This window comes from Erpetoichthys calabaricus, chromosome 1 (genome assembly GCF_900747795.2).
Source record: "Erpetoichthys calabaricus chromosome 1, fErpCal1.3, whole genome shotgun sequence".
NCBI classification, from domain to species: Eukaryota; Metazoa; Chordata; class Cladistia; order Polypteriformes; family Polypteridae; genus Erpetoichthys; species Erpetoichthys calabaricus.
Window position 1 is genome coordinate 110,461,449 of NC_041394.2, and position 13,384 is coordinate 110,474,832.

The window sequence follows — 13,384 nt, forward strand, 5'->3', positions numbered from 1 at the left end:
ACTCTTTAATATGGAGCTTCAAGCTTTGCTCTGCTGATAATGATTTCCCCACATAATCCCAAAACATGTGGTTGGGCTGATAGAGGACTTTAAACTGGCCTACAGTGTATTTGTGCACTAGTAAGCCTGGCAATGGTTTAGATCCTAGATTATACCTTTTCTTGCCAGAATATGCTCCTGCCTCCAGTCATGATACTAGAAAAAACAGGTTGAGAAAATGAGTGAAGGAATGTCATAGTATGCCAAACCAACCTTATTTCACTTAGGAATAATTAATGACATTTCTTCAGAAAAGGGAGCCTTACAGACGAAGTTTTACATCCCTCAATTTATATCCTCAGGATAAATATTCAAGCTTGAAATTTCTACACCTTCAAATGAAATAAAAACTCGGTTTCTTGCCTTTTTCTACAAATTTCTTCTATGTACAAAGCAATTTGTTTGCCATGCTGCACTAGTTTCTTCTTGGGAGTGTTTTTGATCTTTCCTTGAAAGGAGGTTCCTCATTGTTGAAAAGCATTTGCCTAAGATGTTACTTAAAGTGTTTAAAAAAAGAAAAAAAAAAACCATGTGTGTCTGCTTTTTGAGGATAAACACTCCAAAACTGTAATGAGCATTAATGTCATGTTTTTCTTTTGAATGGATATTTTGTAGTCTGTCTTTCAGCTATTAAAAGCATACGTTTCAAACTGCACTAAGCACTGCTTAGTTTGATTGTGAGGTAATCTGCTTTTTTCACAGGGTAAGAAAATACTGCAATTTCTTACATTTTGCCCCAAATAAGCTGTTAGTCAAACTTTGTAGAAATATAAAAACATGGATATTAACTTAAAAAGGCTGTAAAATTATAGTTATCATAAAATTTAAAAAAAAAAAAAAAAAAAAACTACAAAAAGTACTATCTAGGTTGTTAGATATTTTACCTCGATTCACTTATTTCTTACTTGCACAGACAGGAGTGGTTCTTCTTAATCTAGAGGCATACTAAGCTTTAACGTTTCTTTTAGCCTTCCCTGCTGCCCCAGCACCCTTTGTCCCTCAGTGGTCCTGAAAAAGCCAAATCTCCATGACAGCTTCCCTTTACCTTTAAGGTGGAATACAATTTCACTCCTCTAAATCAAGGATATTGCGAGTTACTATAGCCACTAAATGTGACAGTACAGGCCACCTACCTACCAAGTTTTAATTGGTCAATCTTACCAAGGCTCAACTCCTAAGTACACACTGCTGACACCTGTCAGCCAAGATATCTGTGGCCTTTTAGCAGCCCTTCACGGCCTCTCAAGCATTCCCAGAATCTGCTGGGTCATCCTTCTCCAAGAGAATTTGAATGTTTACATTCTCAGAGTCCCTCTTTCTCCTTTACTATTCTAATTCCTCTACACTTTTCTTGTCTAGGTTACTCGATATCATAGGATATGTCACCACACTATAGTTCCAATTGTCTCCATAATTACTTGTAAAAGTATAATTTTATAAGCTCTCTCTCTTTCTCCCCTTTTTTGGAGTGACTTTTACACTCTGGTGGTGATCTTTCCAATGGCAAACTTTTGCCATTCAACTTTTTCATAACAGAAAAACACAGAAAATTATAGATTTTTTAAATTAGGATTTTTTTTTGACTATATTATGCTAAAGACAAAGTAAAAAAAAATAACACAAGTACTAACATTTATTTAATAACACCATATTTGTATGCACTTGAAATTATAGTCAACAACAACTTTTCTAAACATCCATCTATCCATTTTCTAAAACCAGTTTTTTCAGTGAGGAAATAGAGACTATTCCTAAAAACGTCTTATAGGAAATTGAGCAGTCATAGAAGCACCCAAAGAACACTAATGTGGGTGCTGGAGAAATATGCAAAATTACGAAGACTTCAGCTTGGTTGACCTCAAGTATTTTATCTCAGGAGCATTTTTAAGCTACCTATTAGGAGACATAGTGACACTAGTGATGAGGATATGCAGATATCGGGTGGTGATAATTAAACAGCTAAACCTTGGGTCTATTGCATAAATTCTACTATTGCTGTCCTGGTTTGTTTTACCTCATAATAAACTCAACAAAATAAGTATTATAAATCTACTACATAATAAAACACTGAAGTCTATGTGTGTGTCTGGGTCCTTTAAGCAATTTGATTAGTCAGTTTAGCTTTGGTCATGCAATTGAAAGAAGAAATGCAAATGTAAGACATGTGCAGAGAAGTTAAAGGTGTAGGAGGCACATGAGAGTCATCTTCAAAGACAAGAAGAATAAAAGCAGACAAGAGGCGAGCAAGGAACCTTGAAATGACAGACTCCAAGAAGCCGGCTTTATGACAACACGATTGCTAGAGGAAGCACCAATCAAGAGAGGTTCACACACACACACACACACAAAAGGTTATCAAAGAAAGACACTGAAGGTACATGTAGAACAAGAGACAAGTATTTTTAAATATATTCCATTACTGTCTGCAACAGGTAACAGGGCTACTGCACTTTTAAATACTGGGGTATTAAAAAATACACAAAAGTCACAATATGGATGAAGATAGATAGGGTCATCTAGGGTGCATGTGATATAAATTTTGTCAAGTCAAGATGCACAGACTCTCATGTCTCAATGACCAGGTGCCTCCAAAATTTTGTTATTGCACGGCCCTGTACATGTCTTGGCTAGACAAAAAAACATGGACTCATTCAAAGAACACTTGTGTAAACTGATTTGTCGCTACCCGCACAGATACAATGGAACAAATAAAAGCATACAGAGAGAGCCAAATGTGTACAAATTCACAACAAGATAATCATTTAAATTGTGGGCAAAGATGAAGGTTTGTGCAGGCAGAAATGAAAATATTTCCGAGATTGATATATAAAAGCCACAGGATAAACTTCAGGGGAAAAGCTTGGGGGTTCTGCAATTTTTGAACAATAACAACAACCCCTCCTGACATTTGCTCCTGTCCAGAGGATTCTCTCCAACTAATGCCTTTCACACATCTCAACAGCTACCATCCTTGATATCCTCCCTTCTTATAATCCATGCCTTCTACACTTAAAAAAAATTAAATAATAAGCACAGCATATAAATAATCTTCACCAAGTACTCTGTCACTGACAGGTCCTTCTAAGCAATTCCTTCTGCCTGCAGAAAGACTCATTTCCCATTGCTATTCTTCAAATTTCTCTGGGGCTGTCATGATGATGCTGTCATGATAGGTAAATCCCTTTTCTTGTTAGATTACTGGTTATATCTTTACGTAATCTTTTGCTCTTTTATGTTTATCACTCCTTCAGTTGCTTCTTCTGAACTTTTTAATTTCATACTCTTCCAAGATAGCACTTTGTATATTGTTCATATGCTTTGCCAGCCCTTAAACTTACACTACTGCATCACTGAAACTCATCACGGTCTTCAGTTTTCCCCAATGATTTTTTAACACGTCAAAAAATTACTATATAATTAAGGAAATAACAGCAAGCCTATTGGCTTATTGCCTGAACATCAATGAAGTGCACCCAACTCCTGTTAACTGTATTAAAGTAGGAAGCTTGGCAAATATGAATTTCGTACTATACTAGTATTTTGCATTTGGCACAACACTATAGCTCACTGTATAATGAGAATAAAAGGACAGAAAAAAAACTATGAAATGAGTTATAGTATATTGACAGCCTATTTTAAATTGCTCTGTTTAAAGAGCATAACTAAATCACAAATACATTATTTTCATTTCCTATACTATGCCATTTTTTTCTTTCATTTGTATTATCATGCTGAGCTGCCAGCGTGGAAATGGTATAGACACAATGCACTAGGCAGGTTTTTCAAATGAGCTGAACCCACATCACTGGATCCATTGGAGTGCAGACTCAACGTGGGGTCATGAGCACTACACTGTATGTACACATTCCTCACATCACAACCAGACAGGTTTCTAACATCCTCCATTGATGGTTACGATATGGCAGGATGGCTGAAGTATAAACCATAAGCACAGAATTTTTGCATGAATGATTTGGAACAACAAAAAAATCACTCCTATGACATCAATATTGCATACTTCGAAATTTTTACATACACATTTTTCACAGTCATTTGTGGTTGCGCAGTCACCCCGTGTCCATGTGGATTCCCTTTCACTTGGGACTTCAGTTTCTCTCCCACACCCCAAACTCGAACCTTAGTTTAATCAACTGCACCACTGTCGTCATGATGATGATGATGATGGTGTAGGCCGAGTAGCCCATGTATTTTAAAAACAGTCATTAAGTTCATGTGACACATCGTACCTTCTATCATTTATTATTATACACTTGTCTGACATTTTTATCGAACTTCAGTGACTTGCAAAGGGTCATAGAAGGATCCTGAGATAAGAACAGAGTCCGCAACTTCATGGTCCAAGATCCAGTGCTATGTCCTTGAAATGACACCATACCACAATGTCTGCCTTCTCAAGTAACATCATATACTGTAGTATAAATTTTTAAAAAATACAGTTACTATACATTTTGAGCCCTGAAATAAACAAGAACTCATCCCACTATACCAAATACAATGGCTACTCATCATATAATAAAAACAACTTTCATGAGAAGGCACAAAAATGCCCTAAAATAAATTAACATAAAATTCCTGAAAAATTAAAAAAAACAAACAGATGTGCACTGTCTACTTGCCACAACACAAACTAGCCAATGCACTCCTTGCAGACTGCGACTTCTTTGTTCTTGCCTTTTTTTATGAAGAGGGGCTAGGAATGTTGACACAAAGCAAACAGACCTCCTGAAGGATTAACAACATGCCCGTGATAAGTGCAAGAAGACTGGACACCGTAGTAATTTGTGTTGCTCTTACAAGTTAACACCTGGGCCGGGATGCCTTCAAAGTGAAATTTGCACATTCTTTGTGTGCCTATGCGATTGTATAATGGGTTCTGATTTGTTCAAACTGTCTGAAATTACAGTAAAGTGTCAAATTCGTACATTTTTAAACACACTTCATTTAACTATACAGCCATAGAAAAAAAAAACATAAGAGCTCATTTGAGTAGCAAAGTTGGAAGTGCATGAGAGATAAATAATACAACTTTCCACATATTTATTGGTGCAGTGACACAACCTGTGCTGAATGTGTTTAGGGTGTGAATTTGCCTTATAATTATTTGTTTTGTCTGTCAAAATTAATTAGTTTAGAATGTAATCAAAAAAGGTTTATACACCTTTTTTCTTAACCCAATGTTGCTCTGATAAGTTTCACCACTCCGCAATAGCAAAACAGCATTAAGCAAAAAACTGTGTGAAACTTGCATTATTCTTTTCAGTGTTAATGTATGAGTGGCAACATTAAAAGAGTGATATTTTTTCACCTGAAAATGAAAATATATTCTGATCATTTTACACATTTTATCACATGAACACACCATTCGACTTTTACAGTGGGCACATCTGAGCGGAGAAATACTCCATGGAAAGTATTTTCCATGGAGCATTTATTAGTCTAAGAGGTCGTGTCACTCAAAGTAATTAAAAGGAAGGCAAATGCTTCACAAATAAAATTATGAAGTAAAATAAAATCAAAATATTTAACCCTTAAACTTTAATGCAGTAATTAAATAACAATTATCTCAGCATCTAAAAACATTATCTGGCCTGTGCATATTAATCAGAACTACAAAACATCCTACTAACCCTTATATTAAACCCTCAATTGCCCCCAGGATCCTAAAATTGGAGAAAGCGTGTTCTGAAAAATTGATGGATGGAGAAATGGGTGCTCTTGTGAAATCCAGTATAATGCTCTGGACCATCTCTAAAAGCCAGCCATGCAGTTATATACAACATAACGACCATCTGAAACATGTACTTTTGTAAACTTGGATATGAACGGTCAGATTTGTGTGGAGCTGGAAACATTACTTGAACAGATCGATAAATCCACAGACTGACAGATGCTCAATATCAAAACCCAAGCTGTTCTGTGACTCATCAACACGTCTCCAAGTCAAACAAACTTTTATTGAATTAAACATATAATCCAATATACTGCTTCATGCCACCTCTGGAAGTCAAGCACACAATTAAAACTTCAAGATGATGTGCACTTGTTCCACTATCCAAAGGATACCATTATTATCATGCGGTTTACTTCTTTTGTTTGCAGCAACAAAGAGGAGTATGAGCCGCGCTTCAATTACAAATACTTAATAAACTCCATTACTCAACAGTGCCAAGCACCACTCAACATAATTTGAAGTCTGCCACCAATGGCAAACGTCTGTCAACAGGATTTTTACAAAATGTGTCCAATAGTCAACCTTCAGTAAATAATGCACAAGAGATTAAAAATAAAGCTAATCAAACCATTTTTCCCATCCACTGATAACTACAAAGACTAGAGGTCTAATTTACGACCACATACAGCACTATTGACGGAGGATATAAAATACAAGTCTGGAGCATTTAAAACTCATTAAAATGGGTTTGAATTCAACCTATTTTGTCATGAATTATAATAAATACATCTTAAAAAGTTATTTTGAGCAGTCTGAGAGTAATTTATACAGGGATACCTTACAAATGCTCTGCAGCCAATAAGACATGTAATGGCCTCATCTACCTAGAAAACAATGTTGTATGCAGAGCAACATCCCGCTCCTTCATGGGTAAACGATAGCAGATGCATGGTACTCTGCGACAAGCAAAACATGCGTGAGCCCCAGGCAGTCTATTTTAAGATCCTATTTTGCTTTGTTAAATTGTGCGGTCCCTTAATGGCGAATAATCAATCTCTTAAAGTGCTGGATGTGCTTGAAAGGGTATCTAATCACTTTACATTAATGTGCATCATCACTGTATTAAGCATCAAGCTAGAAAATCCATGCTCTAAGGAAGCTGGGAGCTGCTTTCCTAGCACAAGTATATGATAGAAAACAAACCGCATAAGATGACTTACTAGATAGATAGATAGATAGATAGATAGATAGATAGATAGATAGATAGATAGATAGATAGATAGATAGATAGATAGATAGATAGATGACAGAGCACCCATAGCTCAGTAAAAGAAAATCATATTTCCAAACGATTTAATCATTCAATGTGAACATTTTCTCCTTTGCATATACATTCACAAATAAAAACATTCTAAACTCCTCTATATCCCTTAATTGTAAAAATGCATTCATTACAATACATCAATTCAAAAAGTAAATGTACATTAATTCAAATAATATGCAAAAATATTAACTGATTTCCTGCTATGAAATATTTCATTCCCATGTCGTATCACTATGAGAGACTTAAAACTGGATCATTCACAAACCTGTGACAAATTTTATTTTTCCATTGTGCAACTAGTGTACTGTAGTTCACATTAATAAGAGAACTGCAGAGTCAGTGAGCAATGCAAAAACAATCATTTTTAATGTTATTGCTCAGTTTTTCATTGATTGTAGAAAATAAAAAAAGCTCCACCTTATTGGTGTGTACAAGTTAACAATTTAATGTCTTTTTAAATAATGCACTAAGCTTTACACATTCATTTCTCAGGAGTGAATAAACCCAACAATAGCTCACATGAACAACGTTCATCTGAGGTTCAGGGTTTCAGTTGATAGGCAATCAATATGTGCAAGATCAACAACGATAGACTTTATTGTTTATATTAATCACAGGGGATATTCCCAACACATACCTTTGCTTTGCTGGTGTGTTTGGAAGCTGCAGATTCCAAAACACCAACACCTCTCGTAAACTGCTAACAAATGGCAAAAATTCTCAAATGCAGAAAACTATATACAGTATGATCTGCTATTTAGTTTGTTCAGCAAAAAGCATGCACATGACTACCCTCTCACAACAGGTCCGATGCACATTAATTTTGTATATGTTCTGTAAATTAATTATTCTAACCAGTATATATCACTTTGATATAACACACTGTGGGTGTTCAGAGTAATTAAACTATTTACTTGTCAGTTTATTGTGAATGGAATATTTACAGAGTTGAAAAAAAAGGATCTGCTCTATCTGAATCTGTGGGTATTATTATAAGTAGAGTAGATATCTAATGAGCAACTAATTAAAAAAAAACAGCCTTATGTTCTTGAACATTAGCAAATCAGCAAATGATCTAGGCTTTTACATTCATGCATTAAATTTTAAAGTTATCACCCGACTATTGTGTTTGTAGGAAGATAGTATTTGATCATGTCTGAAGGAGAGATAGATAGATAGAATATACACAACCTCAAACTTAAAAACTTCATGTTTGTATACAAGCTGCTTCTTGTGATGGGTTTGCTTTTCTAGCATGAGTCGGTTGCTGATGCTGCTGGGGGTACACAATAGATAGATAGATAGATAGATAGATACTTTATTAATAGTCGAATGATCGGATATATATGGGTATACGCAATACATTAACAAAAAAATATACTCTAGCTATACTGCGCAGACAAGCATATTAGCAAAGACAGACGATCTTCTCATCAGATAAGTATACTTTGTTATAAGTCAATAGCATTAAAGATTTGTCTGCAAACTTTTTCGGGTTTATTTTTCTAATGTATATCCTAAACTTTTCCCATTCACTTTGAAACATTTTGCGATTTTCATTTCGACTGCACAATCACAATGCGGATCATATCTTTGCCAAAATATGGCATTAAACAGTTAAAAAAAGAACTTTTACGCCTGTGCCACTTAGCCTTCGCGACTGAACTTTGGCCTCAACATCTGGTGCCCTGAACAAGTCCGTAAATATTATGTAGCTCCTGGTGTTACACCCAAAAATACGCAGACATGTGGGGAAGCATGTCTCGGACAGAAATACGCACTAGTAACTGATGAGATCGCCGTTAAATATTTCATTCTCTTCTCCCAATATGCTACTGTACTTTTCTAAACAAATCTTAAGTAGATGACACTTTCTACAGCATGAATGAAACAATCTGCCAGGCAAGGTGTTAAGATGAAATATAGTTCGTTTATAGTGCACCAATGAGTCCTTCCGTTTTTACCAAGGAGCTACATAGAAGCTATTTATCCGAAACTGAACTGTTGGCGAATGACTCACACTAGAATTAACTGTTAAACATCACACGTTACGGCACTGTTAGAACGACAGCTGTTTGTTCTTAATAAAACTTTTTGGGTATACGATTACCATTTTGCTTTGGTATGGTTGATGCTCAAATTATTGTACCTTGCAATGCAGGTAATGTTAAATACGAATGTTTCAAAGTCTTGAAACAGCTGTTCGCCTGTCTTAAAAAAAAGGAAAACGCAGCTACTTGTGTCCTTGCCTATTCGACACCTACCAGTGCACTGACATTTATATAGGTCTGTCATGTCTTATAAAAAAAGAATACTGTCCCATGTGTTAAACAAAATGCGTTTGTTTAGAAAGTATAGGCCAACAGGTTAATTTCATTCAGTCGACCCCCATCTCTTCAACTGGCCGGAACAAGTAGCTGCCCTACGAAGCCCCTCCTTACCTGTAACGGGAAGTGTCCGATCTGCGTTCAAGGTGGTGGGGGGGAAGGTGGAGTGTTGCGGCACCTTCACTTAAAGCACTCGGTCGACAGAGCTGTAGCAGGAATCGTCCCGATCACCAAAAATAAATAAATAAAATGACATAAAATCAGAATCTTCCACAGCCGCTGATTTAAGTACACTCTTCTAAAGAAGTACAAACATTTTTTTTCGTTTCTCTTCTCTGATTGTGTTGAATATCCGAAGCAGTCCTCGGCTTTTTACCTCCTCTAATCACTGCTAGGCTGGGCGAACCTAAAACGCAGACCAATCACAACAAGGCTGGAATGTGAAAGGAAGCATGAATAAAGTTGTGCCCTCGGGCACTAGAGCAGCTCTGAAGACTGTCAGGTGAAAGCAGCCCACATTTACCCATAAAAAAAATGAAGTCTATAGTTTTGCGTTTTGTATGAAGCGCCCAATCTGTTCAAACTTTACATAACATTTGAGGTGCCAGGTGGGCTCGCTTTTGCACCGTGCATCCGAGGGTAAAGGCACACACCGATGTGATGATAGCAAGTGCGCTCACGTGCACGCCGGTTTGCTTTTATCTTGACATCTTCTTAAACCTCGCCAAAGTGGCACAGCAACACACCCGGTTCCGGGGTGAAAAGAACGGATTCGTTCACAAGTTCCCTTGCTGCAGCCCCGTCCTGCACAATACGCGAAGAGGTGTGAATGGCATCCTCCTTTCCAGAATCCCCTTATATTTTGTCAGCGGTTCCAGTCATCGGTCAGTCTCGGGTGAAGGAGGTCAGTTCTTGTTGGCCCCGGCGCTCTTCTCGTTCTTCGGGGCGATGCGGCCGCCCTTACTGTTCGCAGTTAAAACACAATTGAATATCCCGGTTCCCGAATTAGTTCCGAACACAGCTTTGCCTTGTTTTAATGAAGCAAATGTTCATACGAAAGGCGAACTAACACCAGCCCCTTCTTTACCTCTCTCCGCTTGCTCGCTCTTTCCTTTGTAGACTGGAACATAAGCTCCGGGGCCTGGCGATGCAACACAGTGTATTATTATTATTATTCCCAATAATTATAATCATCATCAGTTTTTTGAAATTGCAGAAAAGGATGCCGCAGCCGAATTCTTAGCGATTTGTCTTATGATCGTCCTCTTACTGCCTGCTTGATTATGCGCACCAAAGGGGTTTCAACGGGCGCCGCTACCATTAAGCTCTGAGCAGCTGTGAACTTCAGTTTCCAGCGAAAAGGCCTTCCCACTCACAAGTCACAAGCCCCCCTTTGCTTTTTTTTCTCTTCTTGCTAAGCAGAATACCTCCCACAGCTCGGCGCCGATCGCCTGTTCCGGGCTGCAGTGATCGAGCCTCTCACGGCGCTCTCGCAGCAGCGAGTTCGCAGACGTCCTCCTCGCTATCCTGCCTCCACCGAGCTTTGACAAGCAGGAAACGTCCAATCGACGGCGGCGACAGCTGCAGAACACAGCCCCCCTTCGCATTCTCCCAATCCAAATCCCTCCAGCCGGCGCTAAAATGCGGAGCCGGGATTGGGATTCTGTAAGAAGCACGCGGCTCCGCACAGAAACGCGAGCGCTAATAATAATAACGATTATCGTCACTGCTGTCATTATTAAAAGATCAACGAGAACGAGCAGAGTGGGAAGACACACATCCCGGCACAAGGTTGAGGACTTGCGGCGTCACCAGTGCAAATCTTACTAACTTTACACCATCGCCTTCAGGATTTTGATTTTCTTTTCTTTTCCACTAAAAGATTTGCAAAGTCAAATGACGGCTCGAAAAATTACAACATTAACAATATACAGTAGTATTTTTGAACTACTGGGTTAATGTCAATGACAGTATGGCAGTAAGAAGATTAAACGTTTAAAGATTTTTCTACATCGCCCGGCCCCATTCCTGTTTTCTTCATTAAACATCTTATGAAGTGTGTTATGAAAACCGGATTGGTAAAATGCATGCAGTTAGACTGCCTGGACGTGAATTGTCAAAGCCTAGAAATCAGGTGGGAGCAGATGGAAATGACGAAAAGCCAATGTACTACTGTGGTGCCACTTGTGCCCTCTTGACACTTTGGTACACAAGAAAAGGTTTTAGTTCCCGGTACTGTTAATGGCCCATTGACCCAAGTGGATTCAGGAAAAGAATGAAATTTCTGAAGACTGGCAAACAGCACATGCATATGTGTAACCTTTATAATGCACAATTTACTATTTTGTGATGGATGTGGATGGCACAGTTCTTATGGTATAATATCCTGTATTCATATTTAAGCTGTTATTATACTAGCTGTGCTGGCTGGGTTGAAATATAAGTAATCAACATAGACCACAGTGGTAACATTTGCAGTGCACCATTCAATGCATATGTCTCTACTATATGTCATTTGGTATGGGATTCAGTGTTAATATTTGTGATTCGTCATCTATTAGAATGCCAAGCACAATGCATTTTGTTACTACAAATGTTTGCTATATACAATCTTTTGGAATGACAAAAACATAGTAACAGGGCAACATACGAACACTTATCTTTTTATTAAGTTGGATGAGGAGCACTGCATCACAGGATGCACTTACACAGTTACCCAAAATTACTCATACAATGCTAATTTAAAATCACTAATTAATACTGACATTTTAAATATGAGGAAAGAAAGCTGGAGAAAAAGTGCAGACTTCATAAAGACAAGGCTGGACAGGGGTTCAAACCAACCTGGAGCTGTGAGCTCTAACCATGAAATTAGTGTGTGAGTCTGCCCAACACTGAACCTAAGTGTCTTATGTAAACTTTGGTTTGGTCCATTTTGTTGGTGTTTATTTTTTTTTTTAGTTTTTCTTTTCTAACACAAATGTGTTGCACCTTGGAGAATGAGCAGTCATCATTAAATCTACATACATAGCTGGAACCCCAGTGAGTTCAATGGCTGGATTTCATATAAAAAGAAGAATGTTTCTGTTTACCACAAATACTAAGAATTCAGTTTTGTGTCTTTGTGCTTTTTCATTTGAAAATTTTCACTTTCATAAAAGCTGGAAGCAGGTGAAAATTTGTCCAGGCTAAAATTGTACTTTTTTGTTATAACCATCTCTATAATCATGTCAAATTTTAATCACAATGCGATTGTTTTAAAAACAAGTTACAATAGTATGGTAGTACATCTAGTAACTTTTCTTTTGTTTTTATCGCAGGCATTTAATTTATTTGCACTAATTGTAAAGTGTATTGTATTATACCAGAGTTTATGACTGAACCAGTTGCATTGAGTTGAGAAATGATGTCACAAACATGCACAGAAGAAGAATGATTGCAGCTTCATATGGCAACAGAAATGTTACTTTAGCTCAGTAGCTTATCTGGGAACCTTTTGATTATAGGATTACTCCTAGGAGACCATGAAAATAGGGAAAGAGTGACACAGACCTGTTAACACTGGTGTCAGTAATCGGATGGTCTTTCACTATAGATACTGAATTTAAGGAAAGGAGAATATACAATGACTGGGGCAGTAGAAGGGGTTAGTAAAGATGATTCAGAGTTCAAGATGTCTGTGTGTTAAACTTTGGGCCCTGGCACACCATGAGCAAGATATCCAAATTCTTCTGGTGTCTGCTTGGGATTTCCTTGTGCATCCCAGAGGTGTGAATATCAGGTGAAGTGGCAAGTCTATATCAGGCTAATAAGATTGTGTGGGTGTGAATGTGCTCTATACTGGTTTTGTACACTTTCAAGGATTGTTTGTTCTTGCCAAGACAGATCAGTTACCTTGCAACCATGAACTGGATGAATGTGTTTCATAACTGATGGATGGAAAACATAACAGAGTTAAGGAGTAAACTGATTGCACTCAGCAATGCAGTGACATCTCAACTA

General features: G+C 37.6%; 1 protein-coding gene across 1 annotated transcript in view; it reads right to left on the reverse strand.

Moving 5' to 3' along the window:
• large1 (LARGE xylosyl- and glucuronyltransferase 1) overlaps positions 1-10,946 on the reverse strand; it is a 518,602-nt gene extending 507,656 nt beyond the window's left edge. The window contains exon 1 of the mRNA XM_051928585.1: positions 9,497-10,946. The gene's annotated coding sequence lies outside the window, so the exon portion shown is untranslated. The remainder of the gene's footprint in view (positions 1-9,496) is intronic.
• Positions 10,947-13,384: the final 2,438 nt, after the last annotated feature.